This window comes from Aphelocoma coerulescens, chromosome 14 (genome assembly GCF_041296385.1).
Source record: "Aphelocoma coerulescens isolate FSJ_1873_10779 chromosome 14, UR_Acoe_1.0, whole genome shotgun sequence".
NCBI lineage: Eukaryota > Metazoa > Chordata > Aves > Passeriformes > Corvidae > Aphelocoma > Aphelocoma coerulescens.
The window spans coordinates 5157184-5183714 of NC_091028.1; the positions used below are offsets into that span (position 1 = coordinate 5157184).

The 26531-nt window shown below is 40.3% G+C and overlaps 1 long non-coding RNA gene across 2 annotated transcripts in view; it reads left to right on the forward strand.

Moving 5' to 3' along the window:
• LOC138118550 (uncharacterized) overlaps window positions 1-26531 on the forward strand; it is a 219774-nt gene that overhangs the window by 173657 nt on the left and 19586 nt on the right. For both annotated transcript variants that reach the window (XR_011155206.1, XR_011155205.1), the window contains exon 2: window positions 25835-26198. This is a non-coding gene — a long non-coding RNA (uncharacterized lncRNA). The remainder of the gene's footprint in view (window positions 1-25834; window positions 26199-26531) is intronic.

Genomic DNA, 26531 nt, shown 5'->3' on the forward strand with positions numbered 1-26531 from the left:
GTAATTATATATGCCAATGTTACAGCACATACCAGAGCCTAACTGAAATGTTTTGGCACCCAAGCACTGCAACAGGATGTCAGTTTGGCAGGCTCTGTGCTCCTTCCAAACCAGGCTGGGGCCAGATCTGTGGGGCTGGGGTACTCCTGGATGGGCACAGTGGAGCTGGGATGCGGCCACCCAACCGCTCAGCTTTTGGCCAGGGTGGAGTGGGGAAAGGTGGGTGTTGGACCTGTGTTTCAGAATAATGGGGCTTGGCCAAGAAGCTGTGGGAGGGGACAGCACACACCCAGGCTGCCCAGGAACAGAGTAACTCATGGGTAGCTGCTCCTGACAGAGAAATGACAGGTCCAGAGCAGACATCTCGGAGGCCTGCTCGGAGGAAAGACCTTTCTCTCCTGGAAGATCAGCCTTTGGCAGAAATTGGTTGTACCAGGATGGTCCAACCTTACAGTGGTGCCCCTGCTGCTTCCCTGCCTTTGGCTCATGGAGAATTGCTGCTGCTCTTGCTGTGGCACCATTTTGCAGTCAAAATCACACCAGAAAAGTGCAAAGGAAAGGGCAGGGATTGCTTGAAAGCTTGCATTCATTTAGGGACTAGTATTAGTCCCCAAATTCCCTAAAGTCTGTGATAATCTGATTTTTAGGTAAAACTATGGTTCGGCATCACTATAAATTCCTAAATTTGTTTGTTTTTGTTGAACTTCTGTTTATGGAATTACATGAAAATCCAGAATAAGATAATGCATTGTGCTACAGAACTCCCAAGTATAGCTCTAACTGAGGTGACCGTGAAGTTTCTAAAAGTACTTGCTCACTTCAATATTTGTTAAGGTTTGATTAAGGTTCACTGCATTCAGAACCACAGTTTGGGTGTGGGGCAGTGAGATTACAGTGTTACTTTTCTAGAGAGGAAAGGCAAAGACTGTCGCTTTTACTGCCACAGATTCCTTGAATCCCTGTTCCTCAAGCCCTGCAAATATCTAATGTGGAGATTTCCAGTTTGCAATCCTGCAATCAGATGAGAGTAAGCTGCAGTGGATTCCAAATCCAATGAACAAATATTTTGATGTGAATTCAGCTAGTGTGAGGGTCATGTTTAACCCAGAATGTTTTTTCCTTTCACTTTTTCCCAGTGTTGTTTTGAGGTTTGGCTTTTTGTTCAGAGATGTTTTTTTCTCAAAGGTGGTAGAAAGTGAGTTTTCTTTCCCCCCCCCCCCCCCCACCTCCGCTTCTTGGAAAAAGTGTTTTCTTTCAGAAGAAACATTTAAGCTTTCAGCTAATTCCCAGGGATACAGAAGGATATTCTGTAATAAGCTTCCCTCCAAAAAGGGTTGGCTGCTGCTGTAATATTAAGAGCGGCAGGATTCCTTGGCTGTGGGGAAAATGAGATGGTCCAGCTGATTGAGGTTATGACTGAGCCAAGATGAGTCAATTACCTCGATGTGCTGAGCAGCCATCCAGGGGCCAGCGGGGAGGAGAAGTGCCAGGGCTTGTACTCTGACAACAAACAGCTGCACAGAGCTGGGGACAGAGCTGCCACCGAGCTGGGGCAGCGCTCACTGTGGTTCACTGTACCAGGCTGGAGCTGCTCTGTTTTCAGGTCTGGCAGTAAAAATTTGGAGGAGGCATTTGAAAGGCATCTATTTTCCCAGTGCCTTTTCAAATGTTTGTCAGGCAGGGCAGAAACTGCAGGTCGTTTGCTGACACGGGAGATGGCACAGATGCAGGAGGCCTTTGGCACTCGCCAGCAGCAGTGAGCTGGAGCTCTGAGAGCGTGTGCCAAACCCTTAATGGGCTCCCTTACAAAAGGGGGTGTTTAACAGCCTCCTCCTCTGGGGATATTTGCTCTCTCTCTTGTATGGACTTGAGGCAGGCTGTACAATCATGGCTTTGATTCACATTTGTGGGATGTGGGGTGCACCCAGAACCATCTGCTGCCTGCAGTTCACAGTGGTATCATGCTCTGTAGGATTTCACCTCCTTTGGTTTGTTTTCTGAGCAAAAATACAGGCGTTTTACCTCCCATTTTATCTCTTTGTGCTCACCCTTGCAACCATTGACACACATTTCTTCTGACTTCTTGTGCAACCTGAACCTTTTGCGTATTTTGTCTCATAAATTTAGCAGAAAAAAAATCACACTTGTCCTCTGTACATAACTCTTGGCTAAAAAGCTTTTTTGCCCAACTACTGTAGAAGAAAAATAACAAATGGGTGATTATAATTAGTTCTGAGCTAATTATATAAAGTAATATTTTTATTTTTACCTGTCGGATTCAATAACTGATTGCTTAACCATAAAGCTATCAAATCTAGTTTAGGGTGAAAAATTGCTTAACAGAACTCTGGGATTATAAAAGAAAAAAATAAAAGGTAAACTCACAGTTCCACCTCAGTTCCATGGGAATTATGATTTTTACCTTCCTTTGAAAAACAATTCAGAATTACAGGTGGAAAAGAAAGACTAAAGCATTGCAGCTTACTGAACTGAAAAAGCTTGAAAATTAAGTTAAAACTTGATACTTTAAAAAATTCAGCTCTATATGACTAAACAGCCCACGGGTACTTTTTTTTACCAGCTTAGATTTTCTTATCCATCTTTGAAAGTTAATGCTGACTTCCCCCTACCAGCTTTGCCAAGCCTTGCATTCTGTCCAGCAGCATACTAAGCAAATATCCCCATGACTCGGCGTATTCTTGGTCAGAAAGAACGGATCTTTTATTTCCACCCCATCTGATGCTGAACCAATGCTCCTATTTTCAGATTTCTAGTCCATCAATCTAGCCTGGCCATTGTTACCTCCTTCCTTAGTTTCAGGTATTCAAATAGCGTGTAGCTAAACCTTCGGCAAGTGAGATTTCCCCAGTGCTCTGGCATCCTTCCCTCTAGCTCTGCCTCCCACGCAGGTCTTTCAGAGAGCAGTCTGAAAAGCCCGTTGTTAAACTGATAACAGCGTTCAGGTTTGCCTTTGGTGGGCTGCAAGGCCTGAAAGATGGTTCTTAGTGTGAGAGAGAAACTTTTGTGTGTCGAATCATTTTGGATCCATGCTCTTGCAATGGCTTTAGGATAGTATTTGTCTCTGCAGTGTCTAACTTTCTTCTGCAGTCAATAGATGCCAAGTAGAGCAGCAAGCTGCATTTGTCTCTACATTCTCATTAATGTGATGGATGTTACATAGGTGTATTTATGCAATTCTTCTTGATCTTGTTTTTGTAGTAGTCTGTAGAGTATGGTATCATTACTCTAGGCTTTCACGTCGACACCTTTGCCAAGAAGATAAATACTGGCCTTAATCCTGAGTACAAACATCTTTTTCAGCTGCCACTGTGCTCTTTTTGCATACAGGGCTATTGAGCAGGTCTGCAGGCCTGCCTGTGTGCTTTAGGAATGTAGCACACAAATCCCAGCTGACAGAGATCTTCCACAACAGAAGAAGGTTCATATAGATTTAGGAATGGCAAAATCCTTTTCCACTTTTCCTTGGCATTGTCTGTATCCTTGCAAGTGTCTGCTGGTTTAAATTTTCACAGTCTAACATAAACAAGACACAGGTATCAAGAATTTTATTCCACTACAAACAGTGAGTGAGATTAGGCATTTGTTATTTACAAATGTTTGGAATATGCCTGCGTCCTTTGGTACTTTCCTGCTAGTGGAGGAATAAATAGTCTTGGTAAAGAGCCAAGTGGATCAGTTTATAACCCTGCATTAACCTGTGCTCGTGTGGTTTGACAAGATTCACCGTTCTCTCTCTTCATGACGGGAATAAAATCAATACTTAGTAAAATTCCATAGCTGTACAATTAAATGATAGAAAACATTTTCCATCATTGGATCATCATCAGGACACAGACACGTGCATGTTTTTCTTTTCACTGTTGAAGAGCTGCCCCAATATGCAGGAGAAGTAGCTGGGTTTCAGTAACGAGTGGAAGAGCCTCGTCTGTGGGAGGGTAAAAGACTCTGACACCTCAACCCAGAGCAGAGGGGTGATGTTAGTCCTTCGTGGGCTATTTCCTGCTTTGTTTGGATCTTTAGGTTGTATTGCTCCAGTGGAAGCTGCTTTTGGCAATGTTTTGACTTGATATGTTGCCAAAAATCCCTTTTGCTACCATAGAGTTAAATACTAAGAGAATCAAAGGGCTTTGGAGAGCCACTTCCACATTTTGTTGCAAGCTTGTTGATCCAGTCTGGCTATTTCAATTTTGTTTGTTTTTCTAATCTGGGATGTTTCCCTGGATATAAAATAGTGCAATTTTTAAGGAGTTATTTTCCAATAATCTTGCTTCCAAATAAAAACATCAATTATTAAAAATCATTCCTGAAATTAAAGAGATACTTGTCTGACATTATGCATGTGATTATGGCTGTGCATGTAAACATGACCACTGGGGCTGTATACATAGACTGAATCATACATAAATATTTGCAACATGCATTTGTGCAATACAGGATAAGTTCATAGCAAATTTCAGACATTCAAACAAAAATCATTAGATGGGTACAGAGACAGCAAAGCTTAGTGAAGAATAAAGAAGGACATGTTATTTACTGTATATTTTTGAGTGGTTTAATCATATATATTGTCTTATTCTCTGAGAACTGGCAGTTTCTAATGAAAGTTCAGAATTGTGCAGTATCTAACTTTCAAATGAAACCCAGCTGTTGTGAAAGTTGCCATAATGACGACAGATGACAAATGTGGATATTTCACATATCACACATTCTATGTTGAGCACTCTTATTTAAATTTTGATATTATATGTAAGGGAATTAATAATTGGTTATTACTTTAGTACTTCAGATTTTTAAATGAGAAATGAAAAGATGAAAGATCACATCACTTCATAGCAGATGGTAGCCATATCTGATTGGGAGAGGAGAGAGAGAGGAAGAACCTCAGGTCCCCGGTAAAATCCAAGGGCAGAAAGCTGAGAGAAAAATCTAAAAGTTGAGTGCTCTTGCCTTCCATCTGTGGGTGTGATAATGGCATATGAGATTCCTATTAAACTCATGTGAAAAGTGTGGAAGAGATGGTGAACTAAGCTTAGTTTTTTAAAATCTAATTTGACTGTTTGCTGCCTCCTTATCAGGAGCAGAGCAGAGCTGCCTGCACTGGCTGTGCCTGACACAGCACAGCGCCGGGAAATGTCACCCGTGCTGTTCACAGGCTGCTCGTGCTCACCCTGCACCAAAACCCACCAAGACTTTTTTGGCTGCTTCAGCACAGCAGGACTGCACCCCTTGCTGAGGATCCTCTTGCCTCATGAAGGCTGCAAAGCTCCATATTGCTGCTGCTTCTGGCTCTAAATCTTTTTGGTGCTGTCTGTGCTGTGCTCCGTCATACCCAGCAGAAATGCCCAAAGTCTTCGTGACTGCAGTGCTTGGAAAGAGAGGGCAGGGGGAAGAAGAGATTTTGGTGCTCAGATTGCAGGCCACCCTTCAAAAAGCTGTCACCATATCCATGAATCTACAGCCATCTAAGGAGAGTGATAAAATGTATTGATTAGTACTTCATGCTGAAATACAAATACCAGAAAAACAGCGTTTCTCGGATTTGGGAAAGCGTCCGTTAAACTTATTTTGGAATAGAGCACAGTTGAGAAAATATCATGGTATAAACTTGGGCTTTTCATAAATGTCCCTGTGTGACAAAGTAAAAATGGATATGATTTCCTTTCAGTCAGGGCTATGCAAACATGAGACACTTGTGCTGCTTCCTTTACTAGAGCCTCAGTAAGCAGATGGTGCAGGCCTGTGAGTGAGTACTATCCATCCCAGGTGATATTTCAGCAAGAAAGATCTGTTAGTCAAGAACATTCTCTTTCCAGTCTGTAGGGAAGAAATTTATAGAGCAGTGTGTTATGGGACTGCTGATTTCTGAAACAGAAGATGGCCTTTTTATTTATTCGTTTGGGATTCTGCTTTTATAGCTTTGCTCGCTGGCTCGTCTTGATGCCTTTCAGTGGAGCTGAGGCTCTGGAACAGATACACTTTCTGAATAAGACTGTCTGGTTGGCTTTTTTTTATTTTTAATACTTATGATGGCACTGAGATTTTTCTTCTCAGAAAAACACACGTATTCCTTTCTGCTGATTTATTTCTGACTTCTGCTGTCATAAGGATTCTCCCAGGACATTTGTTGTTCACTCAGTAATTTAAACTTTGTGAATTTCTTTAAACTTTGTTTAAGTTAATTCCCAGTGTATTTTCCTCTGAATATATTTTTGCACTCAATCCCCAAAAAACGGTTTGTGTTTTATTTATTTATTTACTGCTCTCTGTTTAGTTCCACTGACAGTTTCCCAGCTCTTGCTAACAGCCCCCTGGTCAAGTGTCCTTGGAGAAAAGCAGAAAAAAATATTCTGTACTAGAATATTTTTGAATCTGGAATCACACTAATAGATTCAAAAATTTAGCATTCTAGGGAATGACTCCTGCAGAAGTTATTTGAACATGCTCTGTTTTCAATACCATTTTCCAAGTCCTTGATGCTGCAGAGTCTCCATTTAGTGCACCTATACCACTGGGAAATACTGTGGGAATGTTTTATTAGCATTTTAGTCACGCAAGTGAAACACAGTTTTGCAAGCAGGAGGAAGACTTCAGTGGAGAAAGAGCTTCTCTAATGTATAACTTACTTTGGAACACAGCAGTCAGGACAGGCCCATTCTTCCTGCTGGAGAAAAATTCTGCATGTGTTTGACACCGAGTCTGCTTTGATGCAGGTGTGCAAACAGGAAACTTAAATGGGTTTCTTCATATTGTTATTTAAAAACATCATTAATAATCAAATTTGGCGACTAAATTATGTTAAAATTGCTAAAATCTTGCAGCCTGCATGTCACAGCCAGATGTGTATTGAATGTAAGTGGAGAGGCCCCAGTCAACTTTGGTCCCATGGGACTTAGTCTCTTTTTATTTCTCCCTGGATTACCCCATTCAGGGATGCAGAGGCAGCTCCCCTCTGTGCTCTCAGCTCCCCTCTGTGCTCTCAGCTCCCCTCTGTGCTCTCAGCTCCCAGTTCTCCCAGTCAGCCTGGATCACTGGGGGTGTGTGGGTGCAGGACTGCAGGGGCACATTGTGCGATGAGAAAGGGAACTCCATCCTTCTGGGCCTTAGGTGAGCTGGTGTAAGTTTATGCTAAACCTTACACTGGGTCGTATCTTTGATAAACCACTGGAATGAGAGAAATGAGAAAACATTCTGTAGGAATTAGTAAAGTTTGTGAAACCCACTTGCCCTCACACCCTCGTAATTCCTTTATGGATGTAACCTATTGATGTTTCCTGGGTTGTGGAAATAACGTTTCTTCAAAGCTTGGCAAAGCTGGGGAAAGTTATGAAGAACCTCAGAGACAGGGCAGGTGGTGACAGTGGTGGTTTCACACTCAGCTTTCATAACATGGATGCAACATAGAGCAGATGAGCAACAGATGTGAAAAGACTTGCAGAGGACAGGATTGTATTGATGAGACGTGGCAGATAATGGTAGTGGAGATAAGAGACAAGTTTTTTTTGAATGGGAAAATTTTGAGTTTTGTTTTTAACTTTCCTTTTTTTCCTGTGTGTACAGGAAGACAGAGGTATTGGATCTTTTAGAAAATAATGAGTGATGCTCTGATTGGGTTTGGTCATCTTGCCTCCTGAAAGTGCTGACTTTATAAATGAGATGGCAGAGATGGTTCCAGGGGTATCAGGAGATATCACAAAATCTCTAGTTAAAGTAATTTCCAGAAACTCTACCACTCAATATAATTATATAGTCTTAAGTAGAAATTACTATAAATGCATGTTAATATTAAATTATATGTCTGAAGTTTTTTTTAAATTAAGCATACCCACAAATTGAAAAGCTACCCAGGACTGCTTGGGTTATCTTTTGGTTTTGTGGCCACAAATACCCAGCTCCTTCCCAAGCTTGTGAGCTGGATGCAGTGAAATGTGCAGAGTCACTGTCTCTGTAATTAGCAAACAGGTTTCATTATATAGATATACAATGAAGTTGGTAGGGGATATAATATTTAGAATAGCCCTGAAACACGTGATCATAAGTGAGAACACAGGTGTCCCCAGAGCTCATGGCTGTGGTAGGAAGCCAGCAATGACTCCTCTGAGCTGTAGAGGTCCCTCCACTTAGAAAGCAGAAGATGAGTGGGGTTGGTATCTCCAAAATTAGAATTGTCAAAGCCTAAAGGTACCAGAAAGGTGTGTTTGACATAAACTGAGATCACTATCTGACCCTTCCCATCAATAAAAGGCACAAAACCACACTCCATAACTGCATTTTTCACAAGTCTTCTTTGCTGTGCCATCTGTGCTGCCAACTGTTCTTCTACTGTGTATCGTCTGCCTGAAGAAGCACTAAGCAGGTGTGGCACATGTTTGGCTCGTTCCTGCTTTGCATGTGTAATGTAATTATGTTTGACAGACTTGGTTTGATTGAGAGAAAACTATGAATTGGATTAAATGTTTTTTGTTTAGACTTTATTAGCTAAAGATGCCATTGCATAATTAATTTGTGAATAAGCAGCAATCTTGCAAATGAGGCAGTGAATCAAAAGCACAGGCAGACGTTATAGCTTCTTCTCAGGATGAGTTTACACATTTCTTATTTGTAGTATTCATTAAAAATACATAAAGGAAGGTTAACAAAACATTGCAACAAAGAACCACAAGCAAACTAGTTAGCCACAGAAGCCTTCATACATGCATAAGTCAAAAAACTGAAAGCAAGCCAAGTCAAAAACACGAGCCTGAACTAGACAGCAAATGCTTTAACCATACTTGAATTCTATTCCCAGATGCTTTCTGGTTAAAACCAATGCTTTGGTGTAAGGATGTCAGTAGAACCATATACTTTTATCCTCAATGTAAAAAAATTAAGAATATTTTCTTAAGTGTAGGGAAATCTTTAGAGGGAACCTCTGAATTTTTACTTAGAGAGAGGATGGTACTCTTTACATTTTACTCTGAGAATGGAAAGTGGCTGTTTTAGTCTCTGCACCTAAAATATTTACATCTGTTTTTACTTTGTGTTTAGGTTGTACAAATGATGGAACCATACAAACCACACTGCTCAGGGAGAAAGTGAAGAAAATCTGTAGGATGCAATGGTTTGGTTTAGAACACACTTTGCAAGTTATTTCTCTCTGGAAGCCCTGCCTGCACCATGTCTCAGGCAAGGGTGGGGCACAGCCTGAGCTCAGCTGTTCCTGCCTGGGCAGGGGCTGTGGTGGGGAGCTCTGGTGACGCTGCTCAGGGACAGGATGATCTCTTGGTGCCCTCAGAACCCTGGCACCTGGTTGGATTATTTGTGATAAATCTACTACCTTTCTCCTTCATTTCTCTACCTGCTTTCTCTTTAGCCAGTGCTCATCTTTGAGTGCTGACTCCTTGTCCTGTCCACTCTCTGTCCCAGTGATTCTTCCCTCTCAGCACTGGCACTGTCACACGTGCTTCATACCTTCCCTTTGGGCACAATGCACCAGTTTATCTCAGTTCACAGAAATCAATATAACTAGCTCAGATATGCAAGGACATTTCCACTCCAGGGTGTACCAAAACTTGGGCTTTACTTGAGCCACTGCCCATAGGTTAAAGTGAAGGTGTCCTGAGGTGCTCCTTAAGACAGGAAAGCTGAATTTTGAGCTTCCTTATATTAATCTTTTCCTTTCTGTTTACCAGTAGTAGGAGAAAACTTAGTAAAGGCAATTTTCATGCATTTATTTATTGCATTGTAATAGTATAAATGCTGATTTATAGCTATTGATAATGCTCAGGTACTAACTTTAGCATTGTAATACGTTAGCAAAACGTATTGGTCCTAACAGCAGTCTGCAAATGCTCCCATAAGTCAAATATAGAAACTGGTCCTCTGAAAGTGTGGTTTAGGAAGCAGATTAATTTACCAATAAGAACACACCCACCTTAAAATGATTCATATTACTTGTTTGCATTATTTTAGTTGAACTTATTCCTGTATGGTAGCACGTGAGAGTAAATTCACCAATGCCCCACGTGCTGGGTGAGAGGGCAAGTAGACTTTTCCAGAGCAATCGTGTTCAAATGCATCTTCTGTGGTAAAGGAGCGAAGGAAGCAGGTTGGAGATTTTTTGATAGATTTAGCTATCTAAGTTCTTCCTGCTGTCTCTTTTTCAGTTCTGTGTGAAGCATTGTGCTGCTCCTGCTTCCCAGCAGTGCCGTGTTTCTTCTCTCAGGAGTAGCAACCGCAATCTGGTAGGACAGAAGATCGATGCAGGCTTGTTTAGGAAAAGTTTTTTCTTTTTTCAGATGAAGTTACTTCCTATCCTTTGCCAAGGGTTTATGGAGTTTGTAAGATAGCTGATTTTTATTCTAATTCTTTGGCAACTGCTCAAACCCTGCCTTCAGTCCAGCTCTCTATGATTATTTTCTTCCTGTGCAGCACTTTGAGACTTGAACATTCATGCAGATGTATTACTTTTGCTACTCCAGATAATGGGTTTTTCTTCATTATGTCTCCTTCGAATTTTTCCATTAATTTCCATCCATCTTGGATCTTTCAGAGAAGACACTCAGAACTTTAAATACTATGACTAGGCTGTTGATTTTTCTCAGTACTTTAATCTTCTTTGAGGAGCTCCATAATTCTTAAACACAGTTTTCTCTCCTTTGTGATTTTTTTTTTTATTGCAGAATTCCTCTCTTTGTTGTTTGAGTTTCAATTGACTCCATTTCTTTTCAAATCCCTCCAGCCTTCCCTCAATTTTATTTACCTTAGTCTCAAAGGAAGCTGTGGAAGCTGGAAGGTTATCGATTTTTAAATGAAGAGATTGAAGACGTTCTTTTACTGAGGTGTCTTGTAAAGTGTTTGAAGGTGGAGGGGCTGCACTGGCTGTGGGAGATGATGCTATGTCTGCAGGGTGAAGTCACTTGACCCACCACGCAACAGGTTTAATTCCATCCCTGTGCTTGTTCCAAGCACCTTCTGGCAGATTTTTGTTCAGCTGTCTGTGTCAAACAGTGCTGTGCCACTTGAGGAGACTGCTATCACCGGGGTTTTGGCCAGCAGTGGGCTTTTAGGCTGGTGAGGGTGTGCTAACCAACCCCACAGGTGATGTGGGCGTTAGTGCTGCAAAGCCACCGTGGCAGCGTATGGCTCGTGTCAGGATGGCTCTGCCTCTTGTCTCTGGGCCCTGATGAGACACTGGGCAAACAGGGTTCTCACCTCCTCTTCTGGTCCACAAACAAAGTGGGAGGAGGTAGAGAGTCACCAAATAACAGTTGGGAGCACAGTGAGAGGAAAATGCCTTTGATAATAAAGGGAATTTATCCTCCTTTGCACCAAGTTGAAAAAGGTGTGCTGGAATCACGGTCCATTCCCTTAGCAAGCTGGTATTTTCTGTCCTTTGCTTCTTTCTCTTAGACTCTGAGTTTGAATTGGGATCCTCTGAGTCACAAATAACCCATTGACTTTCCCTGTCTCTTACCTTAGTTTTGCATCTTTCTTTCATTAATGAAAAGTTGCTATTCCAATGAAACTGTAAAGCCTCTGGCCTTAAGCCATCAGATCTGGCAGTTCAGTAAATCCTAAATGCCCAGCATCCCTCTGAACAGCTCCATTTCTTCCATGTTCTTGGGGATTTAATCCCCATTGGAGATTGTGTGCTGTCGTTAGTAATGGATTTTCTAATAGTACTGATAGAGGCTGGGAGAGATGTGAAATATTTTGTGGTGAGGCCAGGGCACACTGAAAGGACATGAAACCTTTTCCAAAACATTGCAATTTGACTGATGGACAAACTTTTAGGCTGGACTTTATTATTATTCAGCTTTCTTTGTGTTTTCTGAGGAAGACCCACTAGTATTTGCAACCCTGATGTGCAAAGTACCTTCTCCTTTAGAAGGGCAATTTTTGTGACACACCGACCTCTCTCTCACCAGTGGTCAGCTCTGACAGGTAAATGAGGGGTTTCCATCAGGGAACCTGACCAAAACTCCCAAACAGTGAGGCTGATAGAGAAGTTTGGACATGGTAGCAAATATTACAGTATAGGAGTATTTCTATTTAACATAAATGTATCAGTGATGCACAGAAATGAGACTATATGTTTAAAGAGCAGTTTAGGGAAGTGCTCTTTGTTAGAAAGCACTGGCTGTTCTCTGGAGGGAGAAAAAACAAACACATTAGAAAATGATCTTGATTGCTTTACTATTGGTACAAAAATCTTCCTAGATGACAACCTCTTGATTTTCATTTTTACTTTTATTTTCATTCAATGGTGTATCCATGTTTGAGCTTCAAAATAATGTTTTAAATTTTCCAAGGAATTATGAATCTACAGCACAGCCCCCTTGTAATTACTGGGTTTTTTTACATGCTTCTAGTCTCCTTAATGTTCTTTAAGTAATTTTATCTACTTTTATTCCCAATCAATTTTTTTTTATTTGGATTAAAATAGAATTTATTACTTCTGCAAGGAAAATAATTATTCATCTGTGTGTTTTACAATAGGTGTTGTCTTCTAAGGTTCTTTGATTCCACAAATTTTGTGTCACTTAAGACTTTAAGGAGAGTCTCTTCCATCTGGCACAGTTTGCAAATAGCCCCGCTGAGTTCAGTATGCAGCATTTTCCTCATGTATAACGTTACCAAGCTTTAGACCATGCTGATTAGTAAAGTACTAAATGCAGCACTTGTGACTTATATTACATGCAGCAAAAAAAACCCAAAACAAAAACAGCTATGAAAATGAAATATCTAGTTTATTTACTGACAAGACTAACACTGAAAGCCTCCTGAAGCTGTTAAAATTTTAGAAGATAAAGACATTTTCATTTTGGAATAACTTATTCAAGGTGTGCTTGTAATGCTGTAGGCTGGAATTTTCAAAGCAGCATAGAGAAGTCAGACACCAGGCTCTCATTGCATTTCAGTAGGGTGATCTAAAGAAATGAGTTGGAGAATATCTCTGGAAAATGGAGATTCAGTAGGTCTAGAGGGAATCATTCTGGCAGTGTCTGAAAATCCTTTTAACAGGGAAGAAGAACCAGGGTACCTGCAATTTGGAAATTACTCTTAGAGTCCTGACTGCTCATTTCCTGCACCTCTTCTGGTGACAAGCAGAAGGGCACTGACTTCATTTTTTACTTTCCCCACATCTTTTCCATGTTTTATTCCAGAGGCAGTGACCCACGACAGCAGTCAGGGACCAGGTTACTTTGGTTATTTGTGTCACTTGGACTGATATGCTGTGTGGTATTTTTAGACAAATCAGTGGATAAACAGAAGAGGAAGGTGGAGGGTGTTTTTGTTCTGCACAACATACATATGAGAGACAGAGAAAAGTCATCTGGAAACAGACTGTGTTTTCTTCCCTGCTTTTCTTAGCACTCCCTGTCTGGGTGTAGTTTTCTGTCCCTTTTCTCATTGAGAGTAAAGGTTTCATATGGGTCTGAAGAAGACCAGTGATCCATTTTCTTCATGAAGAAAAGGACTATGCTGAATTCTGACTAAACACCGCTGGCTTCTTTAGACAAGAAATCAGTATACATGGAATAATAAGAAACTCCTGTTTTGATTTGCAACAGTTGGGGTTTTTTCCCTCAAAGTGTGCTTTTGCTGTTGGTCATGGGATCCGTCTCTGACTATAGTGTTCAGTTATGATCTCCTGGGGCATTAAAACCTACAGGAATCTTCTAGACAGTTAAAGTGCATTTCATCATTTAAAAAACCCACCAAAACTCATCTGTGCATCTGTTTCAAGCAAGTTTTCTACCTAATAAAATGCGTGTAAAAAGTAGAATAACTGTTCTTGCCCAACAGTTCATTATTTTGCTTTGTGAAGCCAACCTTGTCCCATTCTGCCACACAACATAAATCCAGTAGGTCAGATTCTACTGTTAGGATGCTTTTCCTGGGTAGGCTGGACATTATATGTTCCATGAAGATTTTTTTTTTTCCTGGTGTCTGAATGAAAGCCAGGATGTTATTGTATACTTCATTTCATATCAGATTACATTGTCACATAATGATATAATTGCAGAACACAAGCAGATGCAAATGTTATAGTGCAATAAAATGTCACAACTGAGAACACTGTTTGTAATTTCATTTAAAAGTTTGTGTTTCAATATGAAACTTTGTAACAGTTGGAATATGAGTTTCAAGACGTCTACACTTGTCTTCAATCAATGTGTTTGTATTTATGTTTCAGAATTAAGAAAATAATTTTAGATCAGTACTCAACTCCAAATTACTGCTGAGGTCTCCACTCCAAGAGCTGGAGTGCTTTCCTTAGTGAGGACTGGTTTGAGCTGGGGAAATTTCCCAATGGGAAGGAGAGAAGATGTCACCGAGTAACTTTCAAAATGCACTTTGTGTCCAGCAAATCACAGAACCATAAACTGCATTTTCATTAGTCAAATTGACCTTTATTGAAAAAGAAAAATGTGGTGCATTATGAAAAATTAATTTATGTGAAATGCAAAGCTATAAAGAGAATTTATCCTTTTACTTTTTTCTTTAAAGTCTATAGAAAGAAAATGCAAAAACATATATTCTGTAAAAACAGAGGCCCTCAAATTCCTTTTTACAGGTTTTTTTAAGTGTTAAGACTTAAAATAATATTTCCTTTCATCTGCTCTTCTGAATGATTTCTTTTAATTGATGTGACTGCAAGTGAAAAACTTCTGAATTTACAGATATTTTAAAGGATATGATCTCTTTAAATTTTTCTCTCACCATCCTGTCTGCATTTGTTACAGGCAAATCAATGAAAATTGATAAACCCATGATGGAAAAAAGGAATGTATTTGTATTCATTACAGGGGATTGGAGATAATAATAAAATGAAATGTTGTTATAGTGAGATATAAACCCAACCTAAGGAATTGTTCAATATGTGAATAGCAAGATACATTTCATTACTATGATATGGAGCAGCTTGATAGCGGAAGCCAATAATTTAAAAAGTCTTGAGCACAGGGTTATGCTGACTATCCAGTTCAATACGTTAATTGACAATAAATCCTGCTTGCCTATAAAAAGCACTTGACTAGTCATTTTCAAGATGGTCATGATTTTTTATGATGCGGAACTTTTAATTTACAGGGATGATAAAAATAGATTTACTTTCAGCCACTTCTATTTGATTTAATTACCTAATCAACTATAAATCATCTACTATTGAAAAAGTAATTTAACAGAGATGATATTTTGTCGTCATTTTTTTCTTAAGTAGGAGAGAGTCTTTTGTAAAGGAAGGTGAAATAGGCTTTAGAGGAATTAAAAAATTCCATCCTTTTTAGGGGAGGGTTAGAAGTTCAGAGTCAAGAAGTTTTGATTTAATAAGTGAAGGATTTGAGTTTTGGAAAGACTTGTTTGTGGTTGCCTAATGTCCTGTTAAGAAAGCAGAGCGTAAAAAGCTCTCTCACAAAAATTGACAGGTTACATGAAGAAATCTAAACAGCTTAAAGAAAATGGAGATTAAAAAAGGCCCACAGTAATACTTTGAAGGGAGAAGTGTGAGGTTTTAGAAGGAAAAGGCAACATTTTCCATGTACCGGCAATTGTATTAAAGAGGCCAACTATTTATTGGGGTGAGAATATTTCATCCTACAAGACTTTACTTCTAAAGTTTATAATGAAAAATATTGTGAATGTCATAAATGCCATTAACCAGAAAGTGGCTATGACATCCCCAAAAATATGTTTACACAGTGCTGATAGTGCTCGAGATGAAAAGTTGTCCAGATAAAGAGTTTTGGAGTATATTCAGGGAGGAATTTTTGGTCACATGAATAACAGGTGTCACGTAGGGACCCAGAGATTACAAAGTAAGAATTTATTGTAAATTTGTTGCTCTTTGGTGTTCTTGTTTGATCTTACTTTAAAAACAGATAAGCACCCAAATTCCCTACGAACATATCTTCAAAAAGTCTAAGGAGTGGTGAGAGGAAAATGAAATGCACATAGCACGAAGGAAAAAACAGTGTGATAGTGTGGGATTATAAAAATAATAAAAGTTAAGAAAGTAGAGGAAGTAAAGATAGGAGCAGTCATGCCATTAACATTATGGACGAAGAAAAATCAATGCTAGAAAATATCTCCTGGAGAATTTGGGTCACTTTATGAGATGGGAATAAAGCCAGCTTCTATAATAAGGGTAAAAGAATAATGTGAAATAATGAAAACCAAGCTGGAAAGTGGAGATTCGAGACTGAATTACCCTGATAGCTAGAAGGCTTTATTAAATTTAAGGAAATAAACAGAAAGAAAAGTATGTATGTTAATAAAAATGTATATTTTTGTTATGGGTAGCAACTGATTTTAAACAAACTGAAGAAAAGGATGCACTATAAATCCTATAGCTCTTTCCAAGGAGAGCTTTGCATTTTAATTTTCACCAAGTTTTATTCTGGGAAGTCCACTGTCTAATTCACAACCAATATGAAATTAAATCTGCCTTCAGAAAATTGCTCAGAATTGCTGTAGGTAAATGAAAATTGCCGTATTTAGTTAGACTGGAATCCTTTCATCAGACGAGGCTGAGATGAGGTACTTGGAAGGCAGTATAAGGAACCCTTAATAGGATAATTAGGATATAGCTGGCCTACACAAGAATGTTGTTCTTTCCTTCTCAGTGAGAGTTTGGGTTACAGAGATGTGAAGATTATGTGGTCTCCAACTGTTGAGGACTTCTTTTTAACCCCCCTTTTACTCAACTGAGTGTTATAATTAATGGGATTTTAGAACATAGATTTGACAACTACTTCTGTATTCAGCCAGGGATGAGCTTGTGAATTGCCAAGCTTGTTTCAGCTCCCATCACCTTAGTTTAGGCTTGGGTCTGGATGTTAATCTTCTGAGAACAGACTGATGATTTGATGGTAGGTGCTAGTTGATTGTGTGGTCTTGCTCAGTATAAGAAATTCTAAACTGAAGCTGTCCTGATGTCCTGTTTTGTGTCTGCTGCTCAGAAATGGACGTGGTCCCAGCCTGGAAGGAGGTGATGGCATAAACTGCAGTCATAGGAGGCATTCCAATGTTTCCATGCAGAGCACAGGTGGAGATGGTGGCTGAAGTGGCCAGGATATGTATGGGAAGTGTGACTAACCTGGATGTGTCAGAAACGGGCTGATATCTATACAGTTATCTACTGTGACAACATACATGGCATTTTCTTGTGCTGGAAACCTACCTACATCCATGGAAGCATTTCAGACTAGGCTGGACAGAGATCTGGTCTAGTGGAAGGGGTCCCTGCCCATGGCAGGGGGGTGGAATGAGATGATCTTAATGTCCCTTCCAGCCCAAACCATTCTGGGATTCCATAATTCTGTGACATAATATCATTCGACAAGATGATACTAACAGGAAACTGAAAAGACTTCTTTCTGTTGTAGCCGTGTCTAGTTACTACACATATGGTTCTTGTACTCCTGTGTGCTTAGCAGTCATTCTAATACTGGTGATACTGGTTTGCTCCAGGAATGCTCAAGTTTATGAACTGGCCATGTATGAAGTCCATTTGACGCACATACAGACCAGCCATTAAGTTTCTGAGTATTTTCTAGGGATTAAAAACAAAAATTTAGTCTCCAAAATTGTTCTTTTCAGTGCCAGATGAATGCTCCTTTGGCCTAGAAAGTCACCTAGAAAGTCTAAAAATAATGTTGTGACTACTTTTCACGTGCTAAGTCCTGCCAGATTTTTGGTGTGAAATTTGAACAGAGCCCCAGAATAAACATCACAATGAGCAGTCTGCCTGATGTGATCACCCTCTGGAAACATTGAAGAGTTCCTTATTCCCTGATTTATTTGGTTTACATGACAAGGTTTTGATAGTGGGGGAGTTACTGGAGTGCCTTCAGTGAGAAGCTGCCAGAAGCTTCCCCCGTCTCACAGGGCCAACACCAGCAGCTCCAGGATGGACCTGCCACTGGCCAAAGCTGAGCCCAGCAGTGATGGTGGTAATGCCACTGGGACAAGAGATTTAAGAAGGAGCACAAAACCCCTGGTAACTCTAGCTGGAGAGTAAAAGATCAGTGCAGAAGGAAGGGGAGGATGTGCAGCCTGTGGTGAAGCCCCTGGTCCAGCCATGGTCCAGCCACCACCCTCAGGTAGCCACTGGGCTTGTACAAACACAAGTGATGTTTCTAGGTATCTCTAAAGGTGACAAGGTCTAGTCTAGAATTCACTGGCAGAAAGGAAGAGACAATGTGACCTCTTTTGGTGGTTCAAACTGTTACCTGTGTTCATTTGCCTGGTTTATCCCTTACTTCCCTGGGAGCTCTTGACAAAAACCCAAGAGCAGCCAAAGAATTTATCTTACACAAATCTTCCTTAGTGCATAACAACTTCCATATTAATTAGGATATAATCTCTGAAATGTAAAGGATACAGAAGGAAGCAGGAATGGGGTTGCCATGGGAGGAGAGCAGTTTTGCATGGTCACACTACTCTGAGCAGTTTGATACGCTCTCACTGGTGCATTTTAACCAACAACCTTTTGAATTCACATGCATAAATATTTCTGAAAGCTTTGCTAAGCTTCCCTTTCCCTGACCCCAGAGCTCAGAGCAGCTGCTGCCTGCCCAGGAAAAGGGACATGGCAGAGCCTGAGAAGAGCAGCTACATAGTTCCCATGGCAATAGGAACTTCATGGACACTCTCAGAAGTTCCTTTCCCTTTCAATATTTATTTTGCATTTCTCCATTTTATCAGGCTAAATGTTTTAAAGACAAAACTTTGATTAAATTAATCCTGCTTAAACTACTTTGGAAAGGAAGAGTAGTAGAAAACAGCAGAAGAGAGAACATGGCATCTGTAATTACTTTGGTGATTGGTTGTTTTGATGTACATAGAGGGAAACCTGCTTGTATTTATATTTTTTGTGTAAGTTTTTGCCTTGAAATAGTCCCTCTCCTCCCAAATGTGCTATGATAAATGCCATTGAAGTGAGTTTTATTGCCTATAAAACCGAAGTTGGTGGGGTGAAATGGTGTAATGTGTAACAGCATATCTGAGTCCTCAATTTTTGAGATATTTCCATTAAGAATTCAATTTTTTCGCAGTGTTCAAGGATGACTACTCAAAGTTACACCAGAGCTATGACAGTCACTCACATTTAGCCTTAGTTCTACCTTTTCCCCATCTCAATCTTAACACAGGTATCCCCATCACACATCATCAGGCAGAAGTACTACAGAGGGGCTTGAGTTTCCTTGAGTAAGTGTAGGTCACAACATTTTCATCTTTTTAACTGTCTGTTTCCAGGTATTTGGTCCTTAAAAGGCATTTTGCTCCCAGATAAAGGCTGTGAATGAAGCTGTGCTCCTGCTGCTGCCTAGAGTTAAGACAGAATTTTGCTATAAGTTATTCTGAGAAGGACTGAGTCTGTTCCAAATACCTGATTTTTAGACTGAACTAGGTGTGAAATAAGATGAGATAAGTGGTATTTGTTCTAACATAATAAATAATAAAGATGCCTTTTTTTTTTTTTTTTCAGAGAAGAAACTGTCAGAATTATTTAGGAGCTGCTGGTACTAACAGCAGGGTAGAAAGAAAGATCCTGTTCATTATTGTAAAAAGACAGTGACTGCCTTTAAATAAACTCAGTCCTTCCTAAGGCACTAAAGTAAAGGCTATAACTTCTTTCTGTTATTACTGCAGCTCCAAGTGTAAATTGGGAACTGACCCAGACAGCAATTCCTTTTGTTTTAACCTTTTAAACCCTAAAAGGGAGGGTATCTTTTTCTTCACTCCATGCTTGCCAAAAGTAGTGATTTATTATTTTTCACATAACGATAGGGATGTTCTCTGAACAATCATTTAGGTTTCTTAGATTCCCTAATTCCCTCTCCCAGAGCAAGTTTGTGTGTCACATCTGTAGTGCTCCCAATAAGTTGCTAATGAGGTTTGCAAATGAGGAGGCACAGACAATGAGGTGGTGGTGATAGGAGGCTGATCTGGGGCAGGTTTGGTGGGCAAGGATTTGGCATTTGTAAGAGTTTAGTGATTGCCTCACTCCCTGCACTTCTCCCCGTGCAGCTCCAGTGCCCAGAGCTTTAAGGGAACGAGGAAGATTCCTGGCTCTATGTGCTGTATTCCACCAGCACTGCTTTGTGGAGCCTACCTAGAACAGGAGTCCTACAGGTTACATTCCTAAGTTCTGCAGCTGAAAAGAGAAAACAAAATCCTCACCCAGGAGTATGTGAATGCCTGATTTAACAAAATTAGTCTCACATTCAAAATTGATGAGGATCACATTTTGAATTGGGAACAGATGGAGAAGTGCTGAGTTTTGCCTTAGTGTCTATAATGCTTCTTATGCAAGAACGTGCTTTTATTTCTTATCATTGTTCACTTGAGTCTTATAATTCTGGTAAGATCCCCCATAGACAAAAGAAGGCAATTCTAGAGTTTACAGTGTCTACTGATATCCTCTGAAAAACAGCAAGTCTGACTCTGTTCAAATGAAATATGAACTGATTACAATGAAAGTATTTCATGATCTTCGTTACTTATTTTGGTTAGTCAAAGTAATTTAACCCTCTAAGTCTATTTTGTTACGCTAAAATTGTGAAGGGTAGTGTAGAGAGCAGGTCAGCTGGTGAATTGCCCACTTCTCAAGGAAAAAAGCAAGCTTGAAGAGCTTAAAGAGTAAGGAGTTGGTGAACTTGTGCTAATTATCTGGTTTGTATTGCCACTGGATCAAATTAACCTTTTGGTGTGTGTCTCCTGTGTAAAACGTGGAAGCTACATTACTGTGGGAGCAGTGCATGGTCTGTAGTTATTACAGAACATGACCATGGACCATTATTCAACATTTCTGCAAGTTAAGAAATAATTTTAATATGCTTTTCCTTACTCCTTAAGCTGCTTACTTACCAAGTTCAATCTCCTCTCTAAAAGAGAGTCTTTATTTGTGAAAGTATTTATACAAAGAATACTGGCATTATTTTATACTGACTTTCTAAAGAACTAGACAAGTCTATTTGAAGCTTTTCTTTGGTATTAACTAGATATTTTATCATAAGTGAGCAAGGCGTTTCTGGTTCACTAGTCTTTTTTGCTTTCCTGAATGCACTTCAACCTCATTCACAGTTCAAGTCTATATAATCCTTATGCCTTTCATGCTTTTAAATCCTCCACAATGTTTTCTGTATATCTGACTCTGCTAATATCCACAGGACTAGGGTCTTAAAGCTCTCTCCTGAGCTTGTATAATTCTGCACTGAGGGTGAAATACGCATTTTCACCAATCTCTTTACTGCTCATAAACACAGGCAATGTTTTCATTTATGCCAACATCCCCCGACCTCAATTTTACCCTCTGAAACCCAAAATCCATTTCTCACAACAAAAATATGAACTGTAGCTTGGCCACTCATTTATTCTTCCTCTGAACACCAGTTATGGACCTGCTACCCAGTTCTCTTGATCTGAGTGTGATGTCACTTTGCTGTTTAATGATTTCTTCCTTCCAATACTTCCTCCTTGAACTTAAATGAAAAGAGGATTTTTTTTTTTTTTTTTGGGCGGGGGGGGGGTGTGCAAACAAACATGATAAAGGCCATCCAGGTTATAACTTTGGTTCTGGATTGGTAAAACATATCTGCTTTATCCACTGCTCCAGGATAACTTTACATATTTCACGTTACACAGCTGTGCCGCGCACAAAACCAGCTGGATTTGTTGGGAACGAAGGAGTATTCTCTTCCATGGTGCTTGGTGTATATATTGACTGTGATAAAGCATGTTTGTAGCTACAGTCAACTCTTCTATAGCTGAACACCTATCTTGGACAAATTGTGGGTGTTTACCGAGTCCCTATCTTCACGTGCTGCTTTGCAATTTTTCATGCAGTGTAGGATAGTGCATTAAGATCATGGGGTGCAAATGTATATTTAAAAAATGTATTGCAGGGCACATTGCAAGAGTTTGGGCTGCTACAGAGCAGCCTTGTTGTGGTGGATCAACTGCTTTGCAGTCATTGCAGATGAAAATGGAAGTTCAGGATGATCTGCAGTGGGTTGCTGAAGCAATTGCAGAACAAAGCCGTGTGCTCTGCTCTGCTCTCACAGCTCAAGGTGTCTGTTCTGTCAGCTCCCTTTGCTTGCTTTGCCATTTATTTCAACAGAAACCTGTTCAGCTTCAGGGAGCACCCTCCAAAAGCAGCCAGGTCTCCTCTTTTGCTATGCAGAATGTTCAGCAAATCTGTTACCCTCTATCTCTCACCCAAATACAAAATTCCCTCTCCAATGTTAGAGTGTTGTGTCAAGGCAGGAAAGCCTCAACTGGATTGATTAATAAAGCTAAAAAGAAGACATCTTCTGCCTCAGCTCTGAGCAACAGCTGTGTTCCTGGAGCTATGCTATTCCAGCCCTGAAAGCAGAGGGAGCTTTAAATTCACCAGTTTTTCGGTGTTGCCTGCACATCACCTTTCCAACCAAGGAACTAGAATATTTTATCATGCTCTCAAGGCTTTTATGTTTAAAGACTTTTTTTTGTGATTTTTATCGGCTTAGTTAGGGAGTTTCTTTTTTCTCTGAGGTCTTCAGTATGGTGTTGACTATGCTTGTGGACCTCTGCCTTGGAATACATCTGATAACTTCTACTGTCTAATTCCTCTTTCTTTGAAATCACTTTTGCAGGTTTTATTATATTTGTTTAAAGAATTTTATAGTTTCAGGCTTATTTGACTTGCAAGTGTACCCCAGGTTTTCTCCCCAGGCTTGGCTCAGCGAAGGCTGATGGTTAAGTCCAACAGGCTGTGGTTTTGTGGAATAATTTGTTTCCACATGGAGTGTGTGAGACAGTGAACTTTCATAGACTTGCTTAGTATCAGGAGTAAAATCCTGTGGATTTTTAGTAAAAAAAATCAAGAAATATCCAAGTTATACAGACCTTGAAGCTGTTGTGCTACATGAGTCAGATAAGCAGCATCTGACACTGGCTCAGTCTGTACTTGGATTTCAGGATGGGAAGGCCCCTGTAGCCTTGTATGGTCCAAGATGTTTTAAGGGAACGTGATCTCAAAACCCACGACTGAATACAGAATGCTGGAGTGTTTGCAAGAATGGCACCCAGTTAGATATCAGTTCTGAGAGAGTCAATGCTCTGTTTAGTCATCTATCATGGCATAGATTTTGCCATCACCTTTCCATCCATATTTTTAAGTCTTTGTCAAAATACAGGAGCTTTTTCCTGTGCAGATATCTGTATATGACAGTAGAGAGAAGTGGGGAAAAAAGCAGAAACGTCATACAATTATTCGGAAGCTTGCCAAAACTCTTTATATTGCGAAGTACTTCAACAAAAAATTAATCTTTCTGCTGTGATTAGTTTTGTCATTAAGTAAATGAAACTGTTTTGGCTTTAGGTTTTAAAACTAGAATGGGAATGATTTTTCTCCCTCTCCCACATAGCAACTGAAATCAATATGAGTGTTTCTAACCAAACTGCCTTGACTCATTCCTGCCCTTACCCCTTCAGCCTTTCCTGCAGGTACCTTTAGTCAGCTAAAAGGAAAGAAATAACTAGAGAGAACAGAATAAACACTCACACATCCTTTTTCTCCTGTCTCTGCCTGTACACTGTATTGTTGTGACGATATTTTTACATTTACCTATCTGAAGATTGCCCTCTGCTGCATTAGCCGTTCAGTAAAAATTGAAATATTCGAGCTGGCTATTGTTACTTTATGAAAACTTTGGGTTTAGTTAGTTTGTTTTTCAGACCATTGAAAGGAATCAGTGAAGAACACACTTTTATTCAGGTGAACAGCATGTTAATTTTGTTTTACGCTTTAGGGAACTTCAGATTATAACTTTGTAACTATACTGGAATTAAGCAAAGAAGGGCATGCAATAAAATATCTTAATTGCCCCACATTTTGAGGCAGTAGGCTTGATCATGTGTTTGTGTATTACCTGCTCTTTAACAGCCACTTGCTGGAGGAGAGACATATTTGTTTTATAAGCCACCTGTACAAATGCAAGGCTATTAAATTGCCTTCTGTGGAGAGTATGTCACGTTTAGATTCCAGAAACAGAGAGTGTTGTTTGAAATGGATTCTTCATCCATAACTCTGCTTTTTTGCAATTCTGTGTGAAGCTCTCACAACACACCCTGGTGTGACAAACGTGAGAGCAGCAGCTCCTCATCACTTCTGTCTCAGCTTTGGAGCCATGGAGAGCTTCCAAGGGGCTGGACTCAGGTGGAAATCATGATTGGGAGTGTAGAGGAGGCAGAGTCCTCCTTTGCCCCTGCTCTGCCTTGCAGGGGCAGGAACATGGTGGCAAGAGAAAATCAACGTTCCCTGATTGTATAGGAAAATTCAGTGTACGGCTCAGCAAGAGAGACTGCTCCTAAAATTAAAGTAGGTGTGTTTCTGAGTCTGGCTGGAGTCCTAATTCTGCTGAAACTCAGCAGTAATATATGGGTGCAGCTACCTGCCTGATCCCTCAACTGCAGCAGTCAAGCATTTGGCTTTTCCTCAAAATATCTCAAGATAATGTTTTCAGTATTGATTGCATTAATCTGCAGTTAGCTTTCTCCTGTGGTCTAGTAAATCCTGGATCTGCCGTTCTGTATCATAAAGTATTGCAGAAAGTCTGGGAAGATGAGGAATTTTTACTTTTAGAGAAACAGTGTCTATTCTCTTACTATTTTTTAATATATACCATTATTTGTAATTATATACATAATGAATGTTATAAAGAAATGTCAGTATGGAGCACATTCTTTTATGGTTATTACAGTCATATTTTCTGCTGAAAATCAGCCATCTATGGTGTGATGCAAATGCTTTTGCAAGGCTCACTACTGGTAATCGATGAGAAAAAAAAAGTAATCATTGGATGCTTTCACTTTGGCCAGATCTTTCTGTGGTTTCCAGCCTTTAAAGGCAGCCAGATTTAACCAGTGGCTTGGATGATGACCATGAGCAGAGTGGGGTGGGGAATATTATCAGTGACACGACTGGCGTGCACTGAGGCTGACAATTGCTTTTCATGTATATTTTGATAGCAGACCCAGCATCAGAGAAGGTACAGAAGTGCTGAGTTCAAGGAGCAGAATGTGCTGCATTCTAGATCACTGCAAAACAGCTCACACAGAAATTAGGGAGCTAAAGCAAATCAAGCGCATTAAAGTACTTCAACTAAGGAGTAACAAAAGTGTCCATCAGGATTTCAGTGTGCTTCTTGAATAAGATAGGGTGAATTTAATGAGTGACTTCAAGGAGTAATAGGATAGTTACGTCCTGAAAGTGAATGGAGATTAATTCAGAATCTGGAATTACAAGAGTTGTAGGAATTAACAATCAGCTGCATAAAAAAGAATCATCTGCAGTAGATGAAGAGACCATTAGTTCTTTGAAAATGTCTGGTATCTGAGAAGACTGTTAACAAGGAGACCTTATTAGAAATGATTTTTTCTTGTGAACAGCAGAAAATGAAGTCTGGTTTCCTACACTTTTTATTTGCATTTTAAATCCCTTGCATGTCTCTATTACAAACACTTTTCACGTGCGCATTTGCCTGGTGTTGGAATCTCCTTTTCCACTTCCTTCCAACAGTGCCCTGTCCACCCCCTAGTTCCTCAGGAACCTGCCTCCCTCACTTCCCTCAGGGAGCTGCTTGTGTCCCCAGTGCTCCCCCTCCAAGTCTGTCCCTGTCTGTGGTCCTGCCATCCCCCTGCTTCCCCCCACACTTCTTTGCAGTGCTCGGGGAAAAGCTCCCTGGGTGTTGATTGGGAGCCAGCTGCCTCTGGCAAAGATGAACTGTCCTGTCTCTGCTTTGACAGGATATAACAAAGTCTCTTTTCTCTACCCAAATGACAGGTCTGGCTAAAGCTGGTCAGGGAGGTGCTAAAAGAACAGAGAGTATCTGAGAGAGAATCACAGCTCGGGGACATACGGTGTCACTGGATCAAGTACTGGCCTCTACCTTTTGTTGGGAAACCCTGCTTCAGGTTCTGGGGCCGAGCAGCATCTCAAACCTATATACAGACAATAAAATGGGTAATCAGGGCCTGCTGCAGCTGCATCACACTTGGCAGCCCCTGTCAGCAGGGCCACAGTGCCAGCCAGCTCCCCGGGGCTCAGACAGCCACAGGAGACACCCAGGACTGTGGTACCTGTTGTACCAATTGCCAGCTAAAACCTGATATAGACTCTGATAAACACATCTGTATCAGTGCTTGAGGTGAGGCATTCTCTGAGAAGACAACAAAAACCTATCTGTCTTCTCCCTTTCTTGGATTAGGCTACTCTGAGAACACAAGGTGGCTCATCTGATGTGGACTGTGGTGATTTTTAGCCCAGCTGGAGATGAAACAATGAAACACGACAGCTGCTCCCTCAACCCCTTTTCTCTTCCCCCTGGCCCAGGTGTAATGGGGAGGAGCATCGAAGTAATTCTTGTATGTTGAGATAAGAATGGTTTAATAATTGAAAATAAAGTAAAATACAATAATAATAGTAAATAGTAATAATGATGATGAAAAGGAAAAACAAAAAACCCAAACAGGTGATGTAC